Raw genomic sequence first — 20,255 nt, forward strand, 5'->3', positions numbered from 1 at the left:
TTCTTTGCCTTCATGTATAGTACCACTACTATTATTACTAAAAGTAAAAATAATAGTTGAAATTTATTCAGTGCTTATTATGAAAGAGAAAAACTTCGTAATTGTTTACATATACTAGTTATTTAACCTGGACACCAACTCTAAAGTAGTTGTTACTGTTATCTCCTTTTATAGATGATAAAACTGAGGCACTGAAGAGTAAATAATCTGCACAAAGTTATGGAGCCAGTCACTAGAGCTGGAATTTGAAGCCAGCAAGTCTGGTCCCAGAGTTGGTGCTCATCACTGCTCTATTCCAGCCGCTATGTGGCCCTGGGCTACCCACACCCTCTATCTTCTATCATTATGGGGCACAAATGCATGAGGATATGTGGGTCTATGTGTATAAAGTGTATGTAGGTAGGTGTCTTCTACTGTCGAACACCCATGCTTATTTTAGTATGAGTGACTTCTGGGTTTACAATTCCACATTACTTTTCTGAGTGAGTAGATAATTTCTAATCATTATGTCCATTTTACAAAATGCAATCAATATATTAACTTTGCAGATGAACCACTGTAGTACATGAAATGATGGAGAGGACATTTTATTAGATAATTGAAAAATAGGAGAAGTCAAACCCCAGTACTACAGTAAACAATAATTTCCTTTTAAATACTGATGATATGATTTTCATCATTTTAATAAATAGCTTTCATACAAAATTGCAAGCAAAAAAATCTGGTCCCATTATGTAATAATTTGAAGAAATGAGTCACACATTAATTCCTTCAAAAGCATAAGCATCCTTTCTGGCAAATACCCAAAATCATCTGGTCTGTATTTAAAACTATGTAGACCCAAAGAGAGATTCCGCCATGTCACTTGGAACCACTCATTGGCTGGCTGAACATGGTGACTATCAATACAAGTTTTAAAGTATTTCCAGACAAAAATTACTTTTGTCATGCCAATCTCATAGGTGATCATTAGAAAATAAAACTTTGGATGTTTTTCCATCTACGATCATGAAGGACAAGAAGTAATATTTAGAGAAAATGTGTGTGAGCCACCCTTTCCCTTGATACTTTAAATGTCATCAGAGATCAAGATCGTAAGAATTTGAATTTCAATTTACATTAATTCTGCCCCTCACAGAATCAACTTTACTAAAAGACAATTTAATATTGTGCTCACAATTTTCAAGGTCACATTATATATATATATATATATATATATATATATATATATATACACACACACACACACACACACACACATATATAATTTAATACTGATATTATGTAAAAATATAATTTGGGACATTTTTTATCAATTTATACCTAGCACATAAAACCCACATGATGCATTTTGGAATTCAGTGCTAAAGAAATCTGGGCTTCCTCTGAAGAACTATTATATATATATATATATATATATATATATATTCCTTTATCAGTGTTATAATTTACACAATTACATCATGTTTGCTTTTTCCTTTACCCCAGCTCCAGTTTTCTAGAAGCTGAGAGACAAATCTGAATGTCAATCACAGAGACTGTTTATATATATGCTTATAACTTGGCTTTTATATATTTGAAACAAATTTTCTAACTTAATTTATATCTTCCTATTTCATTTGAGATAATATTTTTAAACCAGTATTAAAAAGTTTTTATGAAACAGTTAAGCTATAAAAATATAAACAAAAAATGTAAAAATCAGCTTAGTCTAAAAATAATTTAATATATATTTCTATTGTCTAGACCAGTACTGTCAAAACCGTTTTCATAATGGAGTTTTAAAGTGGATTATTGGTATGTTTTTAAGAACAACTAAAAATAGAGAGATTCCTTCCGTATGACTTTGGCTCTTCAGTTCCCTGCTTTTGTCATATCTCAAAATCAAGTTATGCTTGATGGTGCAAATGTCAAATCAATCATTATAAAAACTAAGAGCCATATTTCCTCAGTGTTCAATCTCCAAAGTCAATCTGGCAATATTAGAAGAGTACAAATTAAAAGGAGCCAATGAGGAGCATACATGAGAAGACAGCCTTGCAAAAACATCATAGTTGATTATTGTGGATGAAGACAAATGTTAGTATTGATAAAAATAAAAATGGTATAAACAGCTACTATGGGCCAAACACTCATTTAACTGATAACTTCTTTAGCTCATCCCAAAAATGCAAGCTATATTTTCTATCTCTAGTCTGTGCATCAGTGTATTTCCTCTTTAGCTTCGTCATTTTAAAAAGTGTATGTACATCACACAGATTCTGTACCCCACAAGCTGTATCTATTGCAATTGGAGGTTGGTAAGCATTATTAAATCTGGTAGGAAGAGGGTGATAGGATTTAATAAGGTCAGGAAGAAATCCAAGCACACTAACTTGAGAACCATGTTTCCGGGTCTTCAGCTGATTTCAATGGCATGTTTAGTTTTTCCTTTCCTTATAAATGAAATTCCATAAATGCACTCCCCAAGCCCTACTGCAAGATCAGTGTCTTGTAACCCTGTGGTTGATATATCTGGAGTGCAGACTGTAAAAATATTAGCATAAGCACAAGAAATGTTATATCTTTTCTAATAATAATGTAAGAAAAAAAATCCTAAAACATCTGTCACAGTAACCTAGTTACAACTCTATTTTCATTCTAAGTTATTTACATGTAAAAAAGGAATGAGATCATGTCCTTTGCAGGGACATTGATGAAGCTGGAAGCCATTATCCTCAGTGAACTAACACAGGAACTGAAAACCAAGTACCACATGTTCTCAACCGAAAGCACTAGTTGAACAATGAGAACACATGGACACAGAGAGGGGGAAAAACACACACCAGGATCGGTCAGTGGGTGGGGTTGAGAGGAGAGAGAGCATTAGGACAAATAGCTAATGCATGAGGGGCTTAAAACTTAGATGACAGGTGGATAGGTGCAGCAAACCACCATGGCACATGTATACCTATGTAACAAACCTACATATTCTGCACTTGTATCCTGGAACTTAAAGTAAAATAAAACTTTTTTAAAAAGAAATAAGCGGCTTGAGCAAAATGATGTCCCAATACACAACGTCCCAAAACTATGGTGAATTTTCACCTTGCTCTGTGGAAATTATCAAAATCTGAATTAAGTTTCCCAACCAAGCAATGATGACAGTAAGACAACACCAAAATAGGGCAAAATTAAGCTTTGCTAATTTTATTTTCTTTCTTCTCTACTAATGGAAAAACACAGTTAATATTTTTCTTTTTAATTCAGCCACTATCATAATACTTACAAAAAGTAATTGCTTATTAAGTTCTTATGGATTCTTTAATATGTTGTTTTTAGTCAACGTCAGAAATGTTTTTCTAAATTTCCATGATCTTCATAATTATCATTGTTAGAGGCTACATGATGTGCTATGCTGTTGATAAACAATTTATCCAAGCATTCCAAATGTTACACAATTAGCTTGTTTCCACTTTGTACTGCAATGAATTTACTTGCTTGAGCTGAAACATTTTCTTAAAGATAAATTTCTGAGAGTACAATGTTAGGCCAAAGCATATGAATATTTTACCCTTAACAGGCCAGGAAAAATAATCATCACCATTTGCTCCTTGGGTCCAATTTTTAAATATAGATATTTAAAATATATTTTTAAGTTTTATGAATAATTTACAGAACAGGAAAGACAATGAAAATGTATTATAATTTTTTAAAAAAATTTAAACATATTAAACTCTTTTCCAAATGAATTCTTAGATAAATATATTACAAAAGATAAACTTTTATCAAAATAGAATGCATCAAGTTTTTGTAGTAAAGTATGACATGATAATGTCCTTCCAGTTAAATGACTAATGAAGTGAGAATGCCATGCTTATTTTTGTCCTTAAAAAGACATTATTCATCTGCTTATTCTTGATTTTGAGAAAATTCATCTAGGATATGGTAATCTGAGGACTCGTGGTTTGAGATTTTGCTTAGAAATTTCAGCATTATCAAAGTCTGTATTGCTGCTGTTTCTTTTTATTCATTTAATAATTGCAGACTATCTTCCCTTTTAATTGCATTTTTTAGTATTTTTATGATAGTTGAACATTTATGGTGAATAAGGAAGTAATCCCTAGGAATGATAAAACAGCAATGTGTTTCAAGATACAGGAAAAAATGATACCACTAAAATCCCATAATATATCTTAAACTTATAATAAGGGCCAACGGACCAATATGATAATTAAAAGATAGGGTAAGTTTTACTCTCACTTTTAAAATGAAGTATGTGTTCTCCCCGTCCTTTGGAAGATGTGTAAAAATAATAAAAGTCATGATATATCAATTTTTTTTTTTTTTTTTTTTTGAGACGGAGTTTCACTCATGTTACCCAGGCTGGAGTGCAATGGCGCGATCTCGGCTCACCGCAACCTCCGCCTCCTGGGTTCAGGCAATTCTCCTGCCTCAGCCTCCTGAGTAGCTGGGATTACAGGCACGCAGCACCACGCCCAGCTAATTTTTTGTATTTTTAGTAGAGACGGGGTTTCACCATGTTGGCCAGGATGGTCTTGATCTCTTGACCTCGTGATCTACCCGCCTCGGCCTCCCAAAGTGCTGGGATTACAGGCTTGAGCCACCGCGCTGGGCCGATATATCAATCTTTACAAAAAGGACTGCTCTCAAAAGACGCTAAAACCTAAAATTGGATCCAATAGACTCTTACGGTATACAGAGGGCAAATAGTCCTCACTACATATCTATTTTCCAGGTAAAAACTTTAAAAAAAAATATTTAGCAATCACCAAAACTATTGGACACCTATTATTATTATTATTATTACATGTTATTATGCTACATTAATATACATATTTATATCTAATTTACATATTAGGTTCAAAGAGGGAGGAACTATTATTCTTTTATTACAAAGGAGAAAGCAGATCCAAAGAAATTATTTTTCTCTGTCAAATTCACATCCCTGTTAAATGGTAGAGCAAAAACTTGAACCCAGCTGTACTGAACATTTTCCGAAGCTCAAGTTTTTACATGCAAATTAATGTATTAATCTCTTCCTACTACTATAACAAAATATCTTAAACTGGGTAATTTATATACAAAAGAAACTTATTGCTCACATTTCTGAGGCAGGGAAGTCCAAGATCAAGACCCAGCAGATTCAGTGTCTTGTGATGGCCCAATCCTCATAGATTTTTGCCTTCTATGTGTCCTCACGTGGTGAAGGAGCAAAGAAGCTCCCTCAGACCTCTTTTATAAGGGCACCAATCCCATTCATGAGGGCTTTCCCCTTATGATCTAATCTCCTCCTAATGGCTCCACCTCTTCATCCTACAGCGTTTGGTAGTAGGCTTCAACATACCAATTTTGAGAGTGCACAAATATCTAGACCACAGCAGTGAGTCTTTACAAAATGTCACCACGTAAACAAGATTCCATTCAAGCCACTATTTTAAGCTCTATCAACAGATTTGAGACTGTGGAAACAGAAATTTAAAGGGGAAATATTCCACCTGCCAGCAATCTCTGAAAAGAGGAGACTATATGTAGTCTCTATATATTTGAAAGCACAAAGGAAAAAAAACAGTATGTTTCTTGGAAGTCATTTTTTTTCTTTGAAACAATATGTATTTACAACTTCATGAGGATTTATATCAGAACAAGGCACTGGTTTTCTTACCCCATGGTTTGCAATTATGGGAAATAATGCTTCCACTACATAACATGCTGCCTGTTTCCTCTTAGCCAACTTAGTGACAATGGCCCTCTCCACAGGTTACACATCAAAGGGGAATATCAAGAGTAGCTGGCTGGCTTACCAGACTTCTCTAATTTGTGTCATTTTAAAAAAGAAAAATTATTGCTAATAAGTTTGAATAGCTCAACTGCACTGGGTAAAGGAAAATTTAATCACATGAAATCCGGAACGCACTTACAAGTTAACCATAATGCCTCAACTTTCTTCAACAATTTGCTTTAAAAGCTTTTAACCCTTCATTTAGCTTTCAAGGTCATGAAAGCCCTAAACGTGTATTTTCATGAACATACAGGAAAGAGAAGTCTCTCTCCAACCTTTCCTATATTACTTTCTGCATTTGAGCTCACTTACTGACTGGAGGAAAGCAATATTTTTAGAAAGCGGTTCTCAACAGGATTTGGGAATAAGAGTCAGATACAGAAGCATCATTTCTACATGACCTCTGCCTGCTAACTTCACTCACTCCTCATTTTCAATAATCCAAGCTCTGGTGCAGGATGACTATTTTGATTATTTGAGGATATAAGAATTGGGAATTGTGAACAAGTTTTTATGGAAATACATTCAAATACAGTCTTTTAAAAAGAATCAAATAATCCATGGGATACACTTTAGAATGAACTTAGCTGAGTAACATGGAAAGAACATAGAAAGCTCTACCATACGAACCACGTACAGTGCATATTCCCACTCTAAATCCTCCTATTTTGTTGTCCCGTTGATTCTGGACTTGGTCACATGACTTACGTTGATCACCAGAATCTGAGTCTAAGTGACAGTTTGCCAATTCAGAGCAAAGGCTTCTTTAAGAGTAGCTATAAAACTCTCTTTCTCTTTTGCTTCTTCATAGGAAGAACATGCCCCAGTCGCCACTGGTCCCAAAACGAAAACACAGGTGAAAGAACCTGAATTTATGCATGACAGTCAATGTTTACCATATGTCTCTGAAATTTTGTTGTTAGTGCTTTCTCAGATATGAACCTAATACACTCTGTGTTTCAAAAATTATTTTCCATACCTGTTTCCCTCATTCTACCCAGTGCTACATTCATTATTGTAGGGAAAGCAGTAGCAGTTAAGCATGCAAGTTCTGAAACAAAATGGACCTTCAGTAAATTAACTTCTGCAAGCTTATTCAACTGTAAAACTGACGTTATAATATTATCTATCTCATATTGCTACTGTTAGGGCTAAATAAGATAACAGACTTAAAATCCTTAGTACAGTGTTTGATATACACTAAAGATTCACTAAACACTAGCTATGGTATTGTTGTTTATTCATTACTTATGTCTTAATTCCTGACACAATATCATGGCACACACTGCTGTTAAAGGTCTAAGTAGGACATGAGTCATAAATATAGTAGGAAGAAAGGAATGGTCTGCCAACTGCCAGTCCTCCATGATAGTGTCATGAAAATGGAAGTCTATACTTCATTTGAAATTTTTCATAAAACATGCAACAGCAAAGATGGAACCACAATAAAGTCATGTTTTTAAAATGTCATGAGAATGGCTTTAATGGCTCTTTTATCCAATATTTACACTAAAATTATTTTCAGTACTTTTGATGGAAATGTTTCTAATTTATATGCTAAACCTTGTTTGCTCAGTGTATTGACTTTTTGGAAACCTAACCATCTTTGATGGCTCCATGTCTTAGTTTCTTGTTCATTTGTAGTAAGTATAATATTTTGTATTTTCAATATAGAGTATCAGTACTGATTCTAGAGCAAACATTATGGCTTATATTTCTAAATCCAATCATATACAATTTTTTCCTTTGTTCAGCTCAAATATTAGAGCAGAATGTATGGTTGCTACGCTTGTGCTACATGATCATTATTCCACCCAGATGAGTAAATCAAAGGAGGGAGTAGTTTTCTCTAGGGTTTGTTTATATTCTCAATATAATCGTACTTTATTCATCAGTATTCTTTGATACTATAGCATTATTCAAAACATCTTCTCTTAATCCAGAATTAATAAGAACTTCAATCTCTTTGTCAGGTTCAACTCAGTCTCTCACTGCATAAACTTCCAATTATGGCAAGTGAACAAGTGTACACCTTACCGTACATACCACAGCACTCTTTAACGGATAAATAACACCATTTTGTGAAAAGATATTTATTACAGAGACAATCCAAATTATGATTTTTATTTGTAACTCATTAAATCAATCAAACTTTGCCGAGAACCCACAGTGTATGGTTCTTGACACTGGAAAGAGAGAAGTAAGCAAGACAGACAAGGTCTCTACTCTCATAGAGCTTGGGTGAAATAGACAATGTGCAAGTAAATAAATGAGTAAGTGTAGTGTAATGCAGAGACTTAAGATAGAATGATGTGAGAGAGAATGGCTAGATTAGATTGTATGGTCAGGAAAGACATGTCTATCAGGAGATGAGATTAAAGCTGAGCTCTGAATGACAAGCAGCAGCTAGCCAATGAGAACAGAGAGCTTTGCAACTCCTGGTTTAAATGGCAATATGAGCCTTTGATTCACCTTGACAATTCTCATTAAAACCATGTAATTGACTTCTCATTTATTTTGAGAGACTTTCAGCTGTCAGACTGGGATGTTGAATAATCAAGATTTTCTTGAAATACACATATATTTCAAATATGTATGTTGAGTCCTCTCAAACTTGAAAAATTGATAAACATCTTAGGACCCACCAGTAAAACCAACTGTGTGCCTTTAACTTCTAGGAGGATGGAGAAAACGATACATTTTACATTATGTCTGTTTATTAATAACTACCTTTTCTTTATGTAAATTTCTGTATTTGGATCTTGGATTGAAATCATCTAAAGCTGCATCTGTCTTCAGGCTGGAATATTGTCCCCAGATGACATGTGATTACTTTTAAAGACAACTTCTTTATTAGCTGTCTTTAGAATTTGAAATGATTACCTTATGTGTAAATAGCATTTTCTCTGAAGAGCTTAGTCGTCCCTTTAGTCTTTTATTTTTAATTACTTTAAATCCACATAATCCTCAACACATTTTAGCAATGTAAAAGGAAGACAATCTTATCCCTACTGTGCTAATGAGTAAACTGAGGCACTAGACAATTAAGTTACTTATTTTTGATTACTCTATCACGTGCATTTTCAGTCACGAAGTATCTGGTAAAAAGTAACCACCTTAGCTGGTTATCTCTCTGGGGCCAAGATATTTGAGAAACATATGGATGTTTATTTAAATAATAGAGTCATCCATATTTTATAAAACCCTTTAATTTTTAATACAGTGAGTTAATGAAATTTGTTAATATTTCACTCACCCATTGAACAAGCATTTACTATGTACCTTCTGTTATCTGCACATTGTGCTTGGCACTAAGGCTACAACTGGGAATCAAATGTATTCTGGCAGTCAAGTCACCGATTTTTTAATGTAATATGTTATACAACGAAAAACATGATCAAAATTGTGAATAACTATGTGCTTCAGGTTAAGCTTTAATCTAAGAACATGATGGCTGTTCAATACTTGATCACTAATAATATTTTCTTATGTAGATATAATTTAAGTAGCAGAACCATAAATAAGACAGAGCTTTGCTTACAGGTTTTATGTGGAGAAAAGCTCCGTTCTATCGTTGTAGTATAGATAACCAAATTTCATATTTCGTATATATCTTTAAAACTCTCATACCAATCCTCCTTTCCATTCCTCCTGCTATGGCATTGGTTCAGAAATTTAAAGTCTCTTGCTTGGATTATCACAAAATCTCCTAAATCTCCCCTATTGCATAAATCAAAATCATCTTCCATTTTTAAAAGTTTGTTTTCTTATGCTATCTTTGTGAATACAAGTCTTTAGTGATTTCTTTTTTCCTACTAATAAAATTAAAACTTCTTAGAATCCCGTAGCAGTTCCTCCATGAATTACTCGTTGCCTGCATCCCATGAACACCCCACAACTCAGCCAAGCTGTTACGGTTTCCGTAACACTCATATTCTGTTTCATGGCTTCATGTCCTTGCCACTTGCTCCCTTTCCTTAGAATGTCTTCTTCATTCTGAATGGCACACATTTATTCATATCAAGATGCCAATCAATAAAGCTTTTTCTGTATCCCACTTCCCCATTCAAGGAAAACCTTATTTTCTACTTAATGCTCCTTATAACTGTTAATATCAACTTAAATTATAATGCCCAGACTCTTAACATACTTTTAGAAATGTATATGCATACAGGAGCGTCTTTTCTTGGCTGAATACAATCTGCTGAGGTTTACAACCTTAACTTTTTTATTTCAAATGGGAAATTTGGCACTAAATGAAAGTAGGTTGAGTGACTATTTGAAAGACAGTATAGAGGTCCAGTAAAAGACAAAAATGTGTGTAAAATAGGATGACTGCCTTTTCCCCAACTCTCCAGATGTTGGTTCACCCAGTAGCCACTCTGCAGCATTAGCACCACTCACCTTCCAGAACAATGATGGGTTACCACAGAACTTGTACTTTATGTTTAAGATGTTGCTTCTACTGATAACAACAATCTGAATTTGAGCAAATTACTGATCACTAAGCACAGTTTTCTTATCTATAAAATTGGGATAATAACAATACACATCTCAGAAGCTGCTATAAGGATTAAATGAGAATCCATCATATTGCTTATAAGAGAGTATGGCATAAACTAATGCTGAGGAAAGAGAGACAGTGCCAGTTAAGAGTCTCTCAGGTGCAACTGATTACCCAAGGTAAGCCAACAGAAGCCAAAACAAGAGTGACCCACTGGCTCTCATAACTAGGAAATGTAAGTTGTCTAATAGGCTGCCATAATTTCTTAATTCTCTTTCACTTTTACACTGGATCTATCAATCCATCTATCTCTACCTACTCCTCTTTCATCCTTCCCTTATGTATAAAATAATTTTTCATTATATTCCTATGTACATTTTTTCCAATTGTCTTCCACCGTGTATCGCCTTCCTCAGTCCAGAAGCTTCCAGCTTACATGTCATTCAATCTTAGCAAACCACTTAGCAAAACAAGAGGCAAGAAACATTTCCTTCCTTTGTCTCAGTACATACAGTCTCTGGGAAGGCCTCTGACTGGTCAGCTTGGAACCAGTTATTGTAGTTTGGAGGAGAAGTAACTACAATTTGTTCAACCTAGGTCACATGTTTACTCCTGAGTTCTGGAGGGTGATGTCTGTTACCAGAATGGGAAAGGGGATATATTGGACAGATGTAAACAGTAGTTATTCTTTTATTCTTTTTAACAACATCTCCATTTCTCACTCAGTCTTAGCTAAGCTTGTTTCAATTATTCCTTTTAATTGATTACTCCCTAAAGAATTGGCATACATCATTAACCATTGGCATGAGACTGCACTTAATACTACTACTACCATAACCCTGACCAACAACACAATGTCTTCATGCTCTACCTGACCACCTATATTAGTCAATGAGATTTAGTTTGTCATTCTGATTGTTCCATAGTGTCTTCATTCATAGTTCCTGTTTCAGTGATATCTAAAACTATTTTATTTTTCAGATGCAGACCCAAACTACCAAGATTTGAGTATAGCTGAGTCTTTGCCAGGATGATCTTAGAAAGCTTAGTATAAAACAGAAAAGCAAGACAAGCAATGCAAGTAAGCCAACATGATAGGCATCAAAGAACAGGTTATATCTGAAGACATCAGGGACTCAAGTCTACTGGGCACATCTGGGAAATGGTCTACCACTCATCCTAGAGTTGCTGTTTCTAAATAATAAAAAATTAGGAGATATTTATTCTCCAACATTCATTTGGCAGTGGTTGAGGGCAGCTCTAGGGTAATGTCTATCCCCAAGCATTTCCTCACACCCACCCTCCATGAGGGTTGAAAGAAAACCCTTCCAGCAAAGTCACAGAAGCTTGCAGGAGGACATCAACATAAGGAAGTTGAGCACCTAGCGGACATGGGCTGAACTGCACCAAATCATCTGCAAGCGGTCTCCACATGCTTTGCTCTGTCCAAGAACTCTTTCATCATGAACATCTATCCCGTTTCCAGTCACGTGCAAACTTCCATTGTTCACTGCACTGTCTTTCTTTCAGAGGTTAGTACCTTAATCTTAACTACAAATAGCTATTAATTCTTGTTTTTATTTTTTTTTTTAGGCTTTGGCCATGAAGCTGAATTTAGGATATGTGCTCCTACAACAATGAAGGCATCAGGGCCAGAAACAAACACTGCATGTTCTCACTTATAAATGGAAGCTAAATGATGAGAACACGCAAACACATAGAGGGGAACAAAACACAAATGGGGCCTATTGGAGGTTGGAGGGGATCAGGAAAAATAACAAATTGGTACTAGGCTTAACATCTGGGTAAGAAAATAATCTGTACAATAACTACCCATGACACAAGTTCACCTATGAAAAGAACCTGCACATGTACCCCTGAACTTAAAACTTAAAATAAAACCCTGAGATACTTTTGATATACATATTTATTACTTAAAAAAAACCTATTCATGTTAAAATTGAAAAACATATAATGAGGCCATCTAGCTATTCCTGTTGGCTTCACTGTGCCATTTATACACCCTTGGACCACTTATTCTATCTGATACTGTGTCTCTCCAAAATATAGTTCTTGATCTCAGGGAAGTCACTGGCTACAAGAGAATATGAGTAAATAAATTATTGTATGTTCCTACTTAGATATCTCTTCTATAAAGAAGTCTTTCATAACAACCTAAGTCATGTTGAGGTAGCACCCCTAAGTTATGGAAATACTTGTATATTTCTATTCAAAGTACTCTTTGCCTTGAATTTTATTTTTTTACATTTTTAATAACTATTCAGATATAATCCACAAACCATAAAAAGTCCAATATTTTATTTATCTATTAATAGGTGGATGAATATTTGGTTGTTTCTACATCTGAAGTATTATGAATAATGCTGTCATGAACACTCATACACAAATTTTTGTGTAAAACTATGTTTTCGAATCTCTTGGATATCTGTCTGTCTGTCTGTCTGTCTATCTATCTATCTATCTATCTATCTACCAAGAAACAAATTGGTGGCTCATAAGTAATTCTATGATTAACATTTTGAAGAACAAATAACTGTTTTCTAAAATAGCCAAATCATTTTACATTTCTACCAACAACATATAAGAGTTTCAATTTCTAACATCCTTGTCAACATGGCTATTGTTCATCATTTTCATTATACTCATCCTAGTGATTGTGAATTGCATTTACTTAGTGACCAATAATATTGGGCATCTTTCCATATGCTTACTAACAATCTGTATCTTTCTTAAATCAATCTATTCAAATTATTTAACCATTTTTTTAATTGGGTAATTTATCCTTTTATTGTTGAGTTTTAAAGTTCTTTATATTCTCTACATGTAAGTCCCTTATCAGATACATGATTTTCAAATATTTCCTCCCATTTTCAAAGTTGTCCTTTTACTTGTTTGATGTTGTCCACTGAAGCATAAAAGGTTCAATTCTAATGAAGTCCAATTTATTTATATATTAGGTTTCTATTGTTGCTGTAATAAATTACTGCAAACCTAATGGCTGAAACTAATACAAAATTATTATATTACAGTTCTACACGAAATGGATCTCACTAGATTTTGGCAGGACTGCATGACTTCTGGAGGCTCTAGGGAAGTATCTGTTTCCTTGTTCATTCAGCTCTAGAGGCTGCATGTATTGGCTTTTGGCCCTGCATCATTCCACCCTCTAGTTCCATCTTTACACCTCCTCTGATTACAACTTTCCTGCCTTGTTTCTTCTCTTGTAAGGACTCTTGAGATTATATTGGGATCACCTAGATAACCAAGGATTATCTACTCAGGTTGAGATTCTTACATTAATCACATCCAGAAACTCTCTTTTACCATGTAAAATAATTACAGGCTACAGAATTTGAAGTTTCAAATGTGGACATCTTTGTGGGGCAGTTATTTTAATTGTCACACTCTATTTTCTGTTTTGTCACTTATGCTTTTGATATCATTTCTAAGAAATCATTGACTAACTCCAAATCATGAAGATTTAGGCCTACATTTTCTTCTAAAAGTTGTATAGTTTTAGTTTTTAAATTTAGGTCTATGTTTGGCATCGATTTCTGTGTATGGTATGAAGGACAGGTCCAGTGTGATTCTTTTGCATGTGCATATCCATTTTTCCCAGTATCATTATTAGTTCAGAACATTCCTTTTCTCATAGAATTGTCTTAGCACCCTTATCAAAAATCAACTTGCCACAAATATATGAGTTTATTGCCAGACTCTAATCCCATTGTTCTATGCTGTAGATCATATCACATTGTCTTGATTACTGCAGCTTTGCGGTAAGTTTTTATATCAGGTCACGTGAATCCTCCAACTTTGTTACCCTTTTTCAAGATTGTTTTAGCTATTCTTGGTCCTTCAAATTTTCATTTGAGTTTTTTAATCAGCGGGTTAGTTTCTGCAAAAAAGTCAGTGGGGGGTTTTGATGAAGATTGTATTGAAGTGGTAGATTAATTTGAGGATTTTTGTCATCTTCATAAGAGTAAGTCTTCCAATCAATGAACATGAAATATTTTTCTATTTATTTAGGTATTCTTTAACTTCCTTCACTAATGTTTTGTAGTTTTCATGTATAAATCTTGCACTTTTCTGAGATTTACTGTTAAGTACTTTATTCTTTTTTCATAGTATTATAAATGCCAGTGTTTTCTTAATGTCATGTTTGGATTGTTCATTTGCTGGTATATAAAAATATGAGTGATTTTTCTGTATTGATCTCGTACCCTACAAACTTAATGAACCAGTTTATTAGTTCTAATTGTGTGTATGTGTGTGTGTGTGTTCCTTAGGGTTTTCTATACACAAAAACATGTTGCCTGTAAATACAGGAAGCTTTACTTCTTCCTTTCCAATCTAGATGCCATTTCTTTCCTTTCTTTGCTTAACTGCTCTAGCTAGACCCTACAGTATAATGTTAACTAGAAGTGGTGGGACCAGATATCACTCTTTATTTTAATTGTAAAAAGCAAAACATAAAAAAAAGCCAAGAAACGATGCAAATAGATATTTCATGAGATGTAGTTATCACTTAGTAGTAGAAATAAAAGACAATGGCCATGATCTTGAAGGATAAGTTGGAGTTTGACAAAGTAAGATACATTCATGGCAGAGTGAAAGATGTAAAAAAACATATTTAGAAAGAAAAGATAGAGCATGATTATGAATGTTAGATATAATTTTTACAGATCAGAAATATTGGAGGTCTGTCCTCATTAAATGTAATTGTTAAAATGCCAAGAATATAGATCGGTTAAATCGAGATATTTGATAGCACTACAGGATACCTATGGTGAACAATAATTTATTGTACATTTTAAAATAACTAAAAGACTATTATAACTGGATTGTTTGTAACAAAAACAAAGGATAAATGCTTGAGATGACAGCTGATGTGATTATTATACACTGCATGTCTGTACTGAAATATGTCATGCACCCATAAATATATACACCTACTATGTAACCACAAACATTTTTCTTAATAGAATAAAATAAAGAAATTTTCATAAGCAGTGTTTCAGAACAATTATATTGTCGTTGCATTAAATAATATTTTCTACTATGTTCAATGACCAACCACAATTAGGAGAAGGATAATTTTCCATTGACTTGACAAAGTAATATTTTTGAAATTTGATGACTAATCAACAAATAATGATGAAGTGTTATAAAAAAAATGTCAATTTAGCCCAATTACAGCCTAACTTTGGAACAGGACAGGATATTTCATCTTTATACTGGCAATGAATAGTCAAAAGAAATGACTCTACTCTATGAAATCTTCTAAAAGGTTACTACTAGCTTTACAAAGGAGAATTTCTCTCTCTACTCATCCTTATGGTAAAGAAAACTGCTTATGTCTGAGGTGAAAATTCCCAGGTTTAAATTTTGGGATTGGACATCTGCCATTCATGCTCTCACACTTATTTGTCAAAGTTTGGCAGAAATTCAAACAAGCTGAAAAGCTCAGTGCCATGTAAAAGCAGCAGTTTAGTTAAGACAACCTGACATTTACAGCTGAATTCTACCAGCGGTACAAAGAAGAGCTGGTACTATTTCTTCTGAAACTATACCAAACAATTGAAAAGGAGGGACTTCTCCCTAACTCATTTTATGAAGCCAGCATCATTCTGATACCAAACCCTGGAAAAAAATACACCAAAAAGAAAAAGAAAACTTCAGGCCAATATCACTGATAAACATTGATGCGAAAATTCCCAATAAAGCACTGGCAAACTGAATCCAGCAGTACATCAAAAAAGCTTCTACCATGATCAAGTCAGCTTCATCCCCAGGATGCAAGGCTTGTTCACAAATCAATAAGCGTAATATTCAAATCAATATGCAATCAATAAATACACAAATCAATAAATGTAATGCAAATCAATAAATGTAATTCATCATAAAAACAGAAATAAAGTAAGTATTTCTAGACTGAGAAAAGGCCTTTGATAAAACTCAACATCCTTTCATATTAAAAACTCTCAATAAACTAGACATTGATGGAACATATGTCAAAATAATACAAGCCATATATGACAAACCTACAGCCAGTGTCATACTGAATGGGCAAAAGCTAGAAACATTCCTTCTGAAAACTGGCATAAGACAAAGATGCCCTCTCTCACTCCTATTCAACATAGTATCGGAAATTCTGGCCAGGGCAATCAGGCAAGCAAAAGAAATAAAGGATATTCAAATAGAAAGAGGGGAAGGAAAGAGGGGAAGTCAAAGTGCCTCTGTCTGTAGATAACATGATCCTATATCTAGAAAACCCCATAATCCTACTCCAAAAGCTTCTTAAGCTGATGAGCAACTTCACCAAAGTCTCAGGATACAAGATCGCTGTGCAAAAATCACAAGTATTCCTATACACCAACAACAGACAAGCAGAAAGTCAAATCATGAATGAACTCCCATTCATTATTTGCTATAAAGAGAATAAAATACTTAGGAATACAGTAAACAAGAGAAGGGAAGGACCTTTTAAGGAGAACTACGACCCACTGCTCAAGGAAATCAGAGAGCACACAAACAAATGGAAAAACATTCCATGATCATGGATAGGAAGAATCAATATCATGAAAATGGCCATATTTCCCAAAGCAATTTATAGATTCCATGCTATTCTCATTAAACTACCATTTCCATTTTTCACAGAATTAGAAAAAACAAGTTTAAAATTCATATGGAACCAAAAAAGAGCCTGTATAGCCAAGACAATCCTAAGAAAAAGAACAAAGCTGGAGGCATCCTGCTACCTGACTTCCAGCTATACTATAAGGCTACAGTAACCAAAACAGCATGGTATTGATATGAAAACAGACACATAGACCAATGCAATGGAATAGAGATCTCAAAAATAAGACTACACATCTTCAACAATCTGATCTTTAACAAACACAAGCAATGGGGAAAGGATTCCCTATTTAATAAACGGTGCTGGGAAAACTGGCTAGCCATACACAGAAAATTGAAACTGAATTCTTTCTTTACACCTTTCAAAAAAATTAACTCAAGATGGATTAAAAACTTAAAAGTAAAACCAAAGACTATAAAAACCCTAGAAAAGTAATCTAGGCAATACAATTTGGGACATAGGCATGGGCAAAGATTTCATGATGCAAATGTCAAAAGTAATTGCAACCAAAGCAAAAACTGGCAAATGGTATCTAATTAAAATAAAGAGCTTCTGCACAGCAAAAGAACTGTCATTGGAGTGAAGAGACAATCTATAAAATGGGAGAAAATGTTTGCAATTTATCTATCTGACAAAGTCTAATTTCCAGAATCTACAAGGAACTCAAATTTAGAAGAAAACAAACAACCCGATCAAAAGTGGGCAAAGGACATGAATAGACACTTCTCAAGAGAAGACATTTATGCAGCCAAAAAACACATGGATAAAAGCTCAACATGACTAATCATTAGAGAAATGAAAATCAAAACCACAATGAGATGCCATTTCACACTAGTCAGAATAGCAATTACTAAAAAGTGAAGAAACAACAGATGCTGGCGAAGCTGTGGAGAAATAGGAATGGTTTTACACTGTTGGTGGGAATGTAAATTAGTTCAACCGTTGTGGAAGACAGTGTGGTGGTTCCTCAAAAACCTAGACCCAGAAATACCATTAGACCCATCAATCCCATTACTGGGTAATATATCATTCTATTTAAAAGGAATATATCATCCTATTTTAAAGATACATGCATGTGTTTATTCACTGCAACATTATTTACATTAACAAAGACATGGAATGAACATGTCCATCAATGATAGACTGCATAAAGAAAATGTAGTACACAGACACCATGAAATACTATGGAACCATAACAAGGAACAAAGTCATGTCCTTTGAGGGACATGGATGTAGTTGGAAGCCATTATCCTCAGCAAACTAACACAGAACAGAAAACCAAACACTACATGTTCTCATTCATAAGCGGGAGCTGACCAATGAGAACACATGGACACAGGGAGGGGAACAACACATACTGGGGTCTGTTGGGGGGTTGGGGGAAGGAGAGCATCAGGATAAATAAGTGATGGGATGACCTGTGCAGCAAACCACTATGACACACCATTTATCTACATAACAAACCTGCATGTCCTGCACATGTATCCCAGAATTTAAAGTTAAATTAAAATTTAAAAACAAGACTCTGCCTATTTGTGAACTTAATTACTGCAAATAGTTTCTTAAGATGAGAAATTTTTGTCAGTGACTTTCACATTTTAAATAATATTTAAAATATCACTGAATGACCAGCAAAATTATAGAAGTGCTAGGACTTTTCAAGATAAAACTTACAAATTTTTCAAAATAAATCAATCAGTGTACTTTTCTCCCCCAGCAAAGAATTCAGATTCAGTGTGGTGTGAAGCAATAGTCCTCATACAAAATAATAATTAATTCCTAAATTAAGGCTTGCTCCCTTCAAAGAATTTGTGATTTTGCATAGGACAAACATTAGAGTAGGTTGTCATACTGTTAAAGACTCAGTTTGTTGGAACATGGTGAGGAGATAGAGATGAATATTTTCCTCTATTTTAACATATTTTCTCCCGTACATTTGTAATAGCCACTGCTAGTGATAACTAATCCTATTCTGATTTTCATCACAAAGTGTTAGCATAGTGTCTTCAGAGAGTGTGCATACATTCAGCAGTCCCATGAAAGCACAGGTTCATGTACAGATTTATCTGAAGGACCCATAGAGTTGTTTTCAATGGAAAGGTATAATAAATTAATAGACACATTACGTTTCAGTTTGAGAAAAAGAGGACTCTTTGATTTTATGGAACACTCTTTAGGCCTAGTGTACCTCAAACTTAGAGGAGGAAATACTTCCCCCTGAGTGGTGTTTGTACTCTCAGGAGTCAGACACAATTGTGTCAATTATTTAAAGACTTGGTCATGATTCTTAACCATGTAGGTATTGTAGATCCAGAGCCATTCCCACTAGGCCTAGTTCCCACCATGAAGTCCCATGCACTCTTTCATTTGTAAACCAATATTTATTGAGTGCTGACTGTGCAACTATAACTGTACTGGATGCTGGAGATCAAAAGGAGCCAATTAGCATCTTTGTTCTCAAGTTGCTTGTAGTTCAATGGGTAAGCAATACTGTATGGTGTAGATCACAAGTTATCTATCATCGCCCTAATTTCCTCTATCTCCCTCCAACCTTCTGGCCTTAATTAGTACTCATTCTCCTCACCAGAGAATGCCTCCCACTCCTCAAAATTAAAACCTTCCCCACTTTTCAAGGTCTAGCTAACTTCAACTTTTTTCACAAATTCCAGCCTGATATATACATGCTTATCTAGAACAAAGCCTATGACAAGTTCCTCTCTCATCCCTGAAAGTGGCTAACAAAAAGTTTGCATACTGTAAAGGCCTGTTGAATTTGGACATGGCAAGTGACTAATGTAATAATTGGGAAGAGATTTGCAGCCATGTTTCTTGCGGATCTACAGCATTAGAAAAAAAAATAGAAAAACTGCTATACTTTAGGGAATTTTTAAAAAAAGAACAACCCCTCAAAAATTCATCCCACCATGTTTTCAGTTCAATGCAAGTGAAAGATTCACTCAAGGACATGATAGCATAATGAAAGGAGGGGCATGAATTATATTCTTTGAAGGAGCCACCTTTAGCCATGCATCTTAAATGTTTATTATCTGGAATGAGTCACTCGGGCAGTCCCCATTCTAGGCAAAGGCATATAATGACATATGGTGATCTCTGCCCCATAAGTCAATGTTCTTAGTTTTCAAAGCCGCAAGAAAAGAAAGAGACATCTGCATAAGGTATAATGCTTTTTCTATAGGAACAAATCTGACTTTAATGAGATCCCCATATGGAGTGAAATAAGCCAAATATGAAAGATTATATTCTATTTAATTCCATTTGTATAAAATTCTAGAACAAATAAAACTAAT

The 20,255-nt window shown here is 34.4% G+C and overlaps 1 protein-coding gene across 2 annotated transcripts in view; it reads right to left on the reverse strand.

Annotated features, from left to right (window-relative positions):
• The window catches only part of MDGA2 (MAM domain containing glycosylphosphatidylinositol anchor 2), an 863,364-nt gene that overhangs the window by 766,241 nt on the left and 76,868 nt on the right, over window positions 1-20,255 (reverse strand). The gene's annotated exons all lie outside the window — the stretch shown is intronic.

The sequence above is a fragment of the Sapajus apella genome, unplaced genomic scaffold (assembly GCF_009761245.1).
Source record: "Sapajus apella isolate SASKATOON/1434 unplaced genomic scaffold, GSC_monkey_1.0 scaffold55, whole genome shotgun sequence".
NCBI classification, from domain to species: Eukaryota; Metazoa; Chordata; class Mammalia; order Primates; family Cebidae; genus Sapajus; species Sapajus apella.